Raw genomic sequence first — 8,017 nt, 5'->3', positions numbered from 1 at the left:
GTGATATGAACACACTGTCGCGCCTATAGAGCGGGCAGAGTGGGAATTTTCCCTCACAATTGGCATTTGAGGGTTTTTCGCCCACTCCGGATTCACCATTATTTTTGAGACAAAGCTACCCTTAACGTATAATAGATAACTGGGGTGTGGGTTAGAAAATATAAACATATGTGGCTACTCATGGGAGTCAAATTCGTGTGTTTCAGGTGGGGTATAATGTGTATAATGGGAATGGTGGTATGATGTCTTAAGTGTAATAATAATTATTTTATTATTGATATTGTTATTATAATGGGTGAAATTTTATGTTATTATGGGTGAAATTTTATCCCAGTATAGCTATTATTTGTGTTAAGTATTATTAATATCATTAATCATGAACGGGTTAAATGATTGAATAGAATGGCATCACCATTAATGGGATGCATATTCTAGAGGAAGTGTGCAGGATAAGGAGAGAGGTATGAGACTTTGCAAGTCTCACAGGGGGGTATAATGTGGAAAATTTCTGAAACTTATACTTGTCTTATACCTAATCATTAAGTACGTTTGATTTTAATCAGTAAGGAAAGGTTAATGCTATTTTTAATTCTAATTTTAATAATTTTGAATACTTTCTTTTAATCCTTAAGATAGATCCGAGTCAGGTTTAATCATTAAGACATGAACAAAGAGATTGGATAAATTGTTTAATCATAGATAATAATTAAGGATTAAATTGGTTAATCATTAGATTCATTCAGTTTCATTTTCAATTTGGTAATCAGTACTTACTTTCATTGTTAATCACTGATATGTTGCCTGTCTAATTAGCGTCTCTAATTTATTGATTATTTGATAATAATCATAGTTATTTGATTATTTGGTTATCTAATAATTCTTTCACTGTTAAGCACCTGCCATAATCATTAGTCAGCGGGTAAGCTTATGATAAATAGATAAAATTAGCATAAACTTAAACGTAGAAGTTATAGGACAAAAAAAATATAAAATCATAAAAATAGAGATGAGCAAAACCGGCTGAATCATCGTTAGTGGGTTATTATTCTCGAACTTTCTGGCTTTGGCGTAAACATCACAAGGACATAGGCTAGCACATCGTACCATATCACGGTGTTGGCTCCACTGAGACCGAAAAAACATGTTGATGAAGTTCAGAATCCTTGGACTTAAGGGCGAGAACACGATAACAGTCTTATTTGACCCAATTCTGACTAGAGTGTTTATTTTAGAAAAATTAAAGTTAAAACTACCCTTATATAATGTACAGGTGTTATATCACGTCTTATTATCTTATGAAAATAAAAAGTAGCTTACTGTAGCAAGTGGAAAGTTGGTAAAACTCCTTGTGGCATAAGTAAGAACTAAACAATAGGCACCGAGACGGGAGGGGGTTTGGAGAAGATGTTATTGAAGCGCCAGCAAAATATTATTGCAGTGGCGGATGTTAATGTAAACATAGGGGCATAACACACCGAGTAAGTGTAATGGAAAATCACAGACTTTAATAGAGAGGATTTAGGAATTTAAATTAAATTAAATTAAAGTAAACTGACAACTCCTAGCCTAAATAAATCAATAATAAACAAACTTAACGTAAACCAACCTAAACTACGCACAGAGCTATTTTGCCCTTTTATTTTTACCTTATTACTTGGGTAACCTGATGTAGATTAAGGATAGTGCTCGCGGCCTAAATAGTGGTGGACAATTGTTCCCGAGAACCAATCACTGATGAGTATTGTTCCTAAGAACCAATCATTGATGTGTATTGTTCCTAAGAACCAATCATTGAGGTGTATTATTCCCAACAGCCAATCACTGATGAGTATTGTTCCCGAGAACCAATCACTGATGAGTATTGTTCCCAACAGCTAATCACTCATCAGTATTGTTTTCTTTAACCAATTACTAAGCACTATTGTTTTCAACAGCCAATCACTGATGGGTATTTTTCCTAATGACCAATGACTGAGCACTACTGCCCCTTAGGACTTATCGCTGACACCCAAAACAGGGCAATAAAGACTTTGTTAGCAATAATGATAAACTTATGGATTGTTAAGAAGGGAGGTTCTCTGAGAAAGGGAGGAGGAAAGAACAAGAACAATTCTAATGAAAAACAAAACAGTTTACTAGCAGAACCAGAAGAAATATGTAACTAATAAAGCAAAGCAGAGATTCTAATGAAAATTCTAGAGAGTGAAAGTTTGATAGATATCAGTAATGAATCTGGTGTTGGACTGAAGAGTAGTAAATAAGTTTCTTGCTGTGTTTTGTTTGTTCAGTCGATAAAAGTCTATACAAGAGGCCGTTAGTGACGTTTCCGGCTGCATGTCTGTGTGACGCTTTGATTACAGAGAGCTCAGGGTCACTGGGCCAGGTTACGCTCAAGAGTATGCTTCAAGCTATTAAGCTGTACTTTTCCACACAAAAGCACCCCCCACCCCTTTACGTATAACAAGAGTGTGTAAATGTGTGTGTGTGTGTGTGCATGCAGCTCATTTCCCCTCAAAAGAACAGATCGCTGAAAAGACAGCAATTTTACCTCCTTTAGTTGTTCTCGTGAGGAAAGAATGGCGTGTGGAGAAACAGAACAGCAAGCAGCTAAATGGCGGCGTTGAACCTTGATTCTCTTGACTCGTGGTCGTTATGGTAACATTAAACCAAGGAGAAAAAAGGAGGAAAAAAGTATGACATCCATTTGAGGTTTCCTTGGGTTGAGGAAAAGTTTCTTGTGGCATGCTTTCTTCAGATTGCGGACGTGGTTCATGTTGCTGATGAGGTCAGTCAGCCTTGAATGGTGCATCGATTAAAGAGATAAACAAGAACGAGGAATTGTTTCAGATCCAGATGAGTTTTGCTAAGTCACGTTAGGAGAAAATAAGCCTGAAGTGCTAACAGTCCAGTCACAGGGTCATTATTAACACTGCCTCTGGCGCCATTTATAAATGAGGATCGACATCTTTCAATTGCCTTTAACATGTTAGCATCATCGCTGTGTTTTTGAGGCAAGTCGCCACATTTTTTGAGGCAAGTCATGCCTCGTGCTGTAAGCAATGTTCTGGAAATTTCCACCAAGTGATCACAACCTCCAAAGCCATAATTAATGATTAATCCGTGACGTGACACCTCTCTCTCCACAGCAAATTTCCGACGATTAAAAAATTTCATTTTAAAAGTCACGTGCATTAAAGCGGCTGTAAGCACCCCCTCCTTCCTTCACCACATCACGAGAAAACATGAGGTTTACTGAAACTTCGAGTCTTGAAGACTTTCATGGGATGGAAAACCTACAGACTGTAACAAAACACCCCTGCTTTGCGTAAATAGAAACGTCAACCTAAACGTTTGTTGTTGTTTCTCCCTGTGTAGCCATCACGTTACCATTTGATTTTCTTTCCTGAGTTTTACTAACGATGCTTGATTTCTAGTATCCTCTAGAGGACTGTGATTGCGGCTTGTCATGAGAATTTCGCCTTCTTTTCCTTCCTGAAGTCTGAAGCATGTCCTTGAATCCATGTCCAATACAAGACAGCTCTTCTCCAGTGTGTTTGTGTGTGTGTGTGTGTGTGTGTGATTCAGTGTAGAGTAGCCGCCAGTTAAATCTGAGAGGAATCATCAGCAGAGCTGGAATAGTGAGAGACACTTGTGCTGATGCGAAACAGGAAAGACTTCCAAAGTCATTCGAGTCGGAGAACTTTTTGTGCCTAAATATCTCGGTTTGGGACGAAGATCTGGGACAAACCAATATGCTATTTTGCTAGCTTGCTAACTAGTCATTAAGCCTCAATATCTCTGGGGATTTGGGAAAATTGCTGATGTTTGCCTCATCCACAGGAGATCTCCAAACCGAAATCTAGCTGATCGCCGGCATCTGTGAGCTCATATATGCGGAAGAGGGCAGAGTGCACTTTCCACAGAGGTTGTCTTCGAGGAGGAACCTTCACCTGGTGGCTTTTGTGTCACAAATCAGCAACAAATACCTTCTTTAGTCGCAAAAAACAACAAAATGGCAGATTTTAGTGGAGCTGAGCGAAACCCGAGATACAAGATGTAGGTGCTAGGACATGGTATGGGGTTGATATTGGGGGTGTGGTTTCATCAGAGTTCTTCTTCTCTGCATCTGCTGAGAAATTCAATTCAGATTTTTTTCCAGGCTAGAAAAGCAGTGGATTAATTTAATATTCAGCTAGCAAGAGAGTGGATTAGATGACAGCTTAGCAGTGTGCTGGTGGTGAGTCATGTGTGTGTGTGTGTGTGTGTGTGTGTGTGAGTGTGTGTGTGAGTGTGTGTGTGTGTGTGTTTTCGGGTGAGAGAATCAGATATTTTGGTTCCTTCAAGTTTAAATTCTCAGTGTCTTTCCTTTCAGAATAAAACACGGCTTAGAAAGGGAGGTCATCTGGTCAGCCCCATATCGTGGAAATGTCTTTAAGTACCATGAGATTATTTTTTTGTGATTTCACTCAAATCTAGGATGAATCTTTGATCGATTTATTTTCCTTTTGTGTGTGTGTGTGTGTGTCAAAAGGGGAATATTAACATAACCGGAGTCTTATCTTAACTTTGTTTTGATTATCTTGGAATGAACAGTGTGTTTCTTTTCAGATTTAGGTCTGGGCTTATGAAGAGTCTGGTGAGTTACCTGATTGCAGCGATAAAAAAAAAACAAGCAAGCCCAGAGTTGGAGAGAGTTTGGGAGGTTCTGGTTGATGGTGATGATGATAAGCATATCTGAAGCCTGGACAGAATGTTCCAGACATTTATATGTGAATTAGTGAATTGTTGATGTGTTCAGGGTGTGTGTATTATCTGTACTCTCTTGTGTCAGCTGTGATGTTATGTTCCTCAGAAGGCATCATTGGACCTCAGGGCAATCAGACGCTGTCCTTGGACTTTTCCATGTGTGTGTGTGTGTGTTTGTGTGTGTGTGTGTGTGTGTGTAAGACAGGGCAAAATCTTGGCTCTTGAACATGGTCAGACAGACAGCCTCATAATCATCGAGTCCTGCAGAAGTTTTAGTCACGTCCACTCTCTCATGCTCTTTCTCAGTGTCCCCATCTGTTCTTAATGAAAAAGGCTATATATAAAAATGCTTCCCGGAAAAATTGGAAAACCGTGTTTAATGCCGAAAACCAGAGAACGTTCCAAATATAAGCACAGGGCTGTACTCCATCTGAATGTGCTTTCTTATTAAAGATAAACAGCTAAGATATTATGGAATTATTCTACAGTCTTCTAGTTTATTCAGCATGGGAATGTTGAGAGGGTCAGAACTTGCAGTCCACAAATGACCGTTTCCTAGCTCAGGAGTGATTTTGTTTTCCTAAAATGTCTGACTTTCCATATGTTGCTCAGGAACTCTGGTATGCTAGCCCCCAGTTCTGTCTCTTTTATTGTGAATTCTCATGAGACTCACTCACTCGCCAGATCTCAACTCCGTGGCCTCGGTTTTCTCTCAGCCAAAGATCCTGAACAGGGCTCAGAGGTATCTCCTGTAAGAACTGCCTTTATTTTTACACACACACACTCCACAGACTTGGACAGATTGGATGAAGGCCTGAGACTGCATGAGCTCCAACTCTCTGAATACCTGCTGTATGCCTTGGGTTCTGATTAACAGAACGTCCAAAGTGTCATAGATTTAATGCTGTGTGCTCTTACTGACTGACCGACCTGAAAGCATAAAACCTTACCTTACCACCCAATGGGCTCTGATTGGCTGAAGACCTAAAACACAAAAAAAACAACTCTAAAAAACATTCTGATCAGCTAAAGAGTTCACAGATCATGGATAGTGATTGGTGGAAGCACCACAGACTCAGATTGGATATAGGGTAGTGATGCCATTGACACTGATTGGTTGAAGACCTAAAGATCCATAGAGTCCCACTTGGACTGGCTGAAGGGTGAGACATCATTGAGTCGGACTGGCTGAAGGGTGAGACATCATTGAGTCGGACAGGCTGAAGGGTGAGACATCATTGAGTCGGACTGGCTGAAGGGTGAGACATCACTTAGTCGGACAGGCTGAAGTGTGAGACATCACTGAGTCAGACAGGCTGAAGGGTGAGACATCATTGAGTCAGACAGGCTGATGGGTGAGACATCATTGAGTCGGACTGGCTGAAGGGTGAGACATCATTGAGTCGGACAGGCTAAAGGGTGAGACATCATTGAGTCGGACAGGCTGAAGGGTGAGACATCATTGAGTCGGACAGGCTGAAGGGTGAGACATCATTGAGTCGGACTGGCTGAAGGGTGAGACATCATTGAGTCGGACAGGCTGAAGGGTGAGACATCATTGAGTCGGACTGGCTGAAGGGTGAGACATCATTGAGTCGGACAGGCTAAAGGGTGAGACATCATTGAGTCGGACAGGCTGAAGGGTGAGACATCATTGAGTCGGACAGGCTGAAGGGTGAGACATCATTGAGTCGGACTGGCTGAAGGGTGAGATGTCATGGATTCTGATTGGCTGAAGAGTGAGACATCATGGACTCTGACTGGAGGAAGTGTAAGATGTCACGGACTCTGACTGGCTGAAGAGTGCGACGTCATTGAGTTGGACTGGCTGAAGGGTGAGACATTATTGAGTCCTTCTTGCTGAAGGGTGAGATGTCATTGAGTCGGTCTGGCTGAAGGGTGAGATGTCATTGAGTCGGTCTAGCTGAAGGGTGAGACATCATGGACTATGACTGGCTCAAGGGTGAGAAGTCATGGACTCGGATTGGCTGAAGAGTGAGGCGTCATGGAATCTGACTGGCTGAAGAGTGAGAAGTCATGGACTGACTGGCTGAAGGGTGACACATTGGACTCTGGACTCATGGACTCTGACTGGTACACTTTGTACCTTGTACCTGACACTGTACACTTTGAAGTGTCTTCGATTTCAATATCACTATCACTCGTGGTTATTATCACAATATATTTTATTACAGATAATGTCACATCTCATCCACCACCGCCGTCCACCCAGATCTCTGTAACAGCTAATTAAACTGCCACTCTCTGTCTCTTCCTGTTTGGGAAAGCAAGGATGCTATGGTGACTCACCCGCACAGACTATTATGGGATGCTACATGCTACAGTAAAAAGAGATTTGGTGGATTTGATAAAGGCCAAAGTCCAGTCATCCTGTAAACAGGATGAGATGACGATTTGCTTGTAGGCTTTTAGAAAAAAAACATGTCAAAGGTCAGGCAGCCCGGACACAGTGTGTGTGTGTGTGTGTGTGTGTGAGATAGAAGAGCATGGGTGGGTGGGATGTGGAGGATGACAGTCGCATTGCATTAGACTCTATATATGAAATTAAAGCCAATGGCTGTGTCTGACCCCTTTTTGACCCTTTTCTCCTCCCACAGGCCCGGGACCATGAATCCTGTAGGTTTAGTCATTGTGGCTGCACTGTCTTGTTTCCCAGCATCCTGAGTGGTCCATACTTTCTTCATATCTCTGCTAATCTGTTGATCAGGCATCTTCCTCACACACACACACACACACACACAGCCTAACATTGCAGATCTTCTGAGATCTTCTCAAAAACCATGCAAGCATACTTCTCGGTCAGATCATCCTCTCTAAATAAACACCATCTTCAGTCCACTGTGGACGTGTCCCAAACCCAAACATTTAGAATAGAAAGAAATAAGAGGCATGAATGCCTTCGGCTCAGCTTCAAGGCCGTTATTTGGTCTTTGTGTTCTGTGAAATAGATCATATGAAAAAAGGCTACTGGACGGTGGGTTCCTCCGATGCCTCGGATGACGTACATCCACACATTTGTGATTTGGAGCACAGCCATGTAACAGCCGTGCTGTGTACACAGGCCCTTTGTAACCCATAATAACCTTAATAATCATAATAAAGATGATGATAATGAAGCTTTTCACAAAGAGGTGTGTTTATATCATTTCCTGTGATCAGACACAGATTTGAGCTGCTTTCAGTGTGGAGGTGTAATAACCTGGAGATTTTACCGCTTTTATTATTCTAGTAATTCATGTGATGACACTAA

This window comes from Hemibagrus wyckioides, linkage group LG29 (genome assembly GCF_019097595.1).
Source record: "Hemibagrus wyckioides isolate EC202008001 linkage group LG29, SWU_Hwy_1.0, whole genome shotgun sequence".
Taxonomy (NCBI): Eukaryota; Metazoa; Chordata; class Actinopteri; order Siluriformes; family Bagridae; genus Hemibagrus; species Hemibagrus wyckioides.
Note: the sequence above shows the minus strand (reverse complement) of the source record.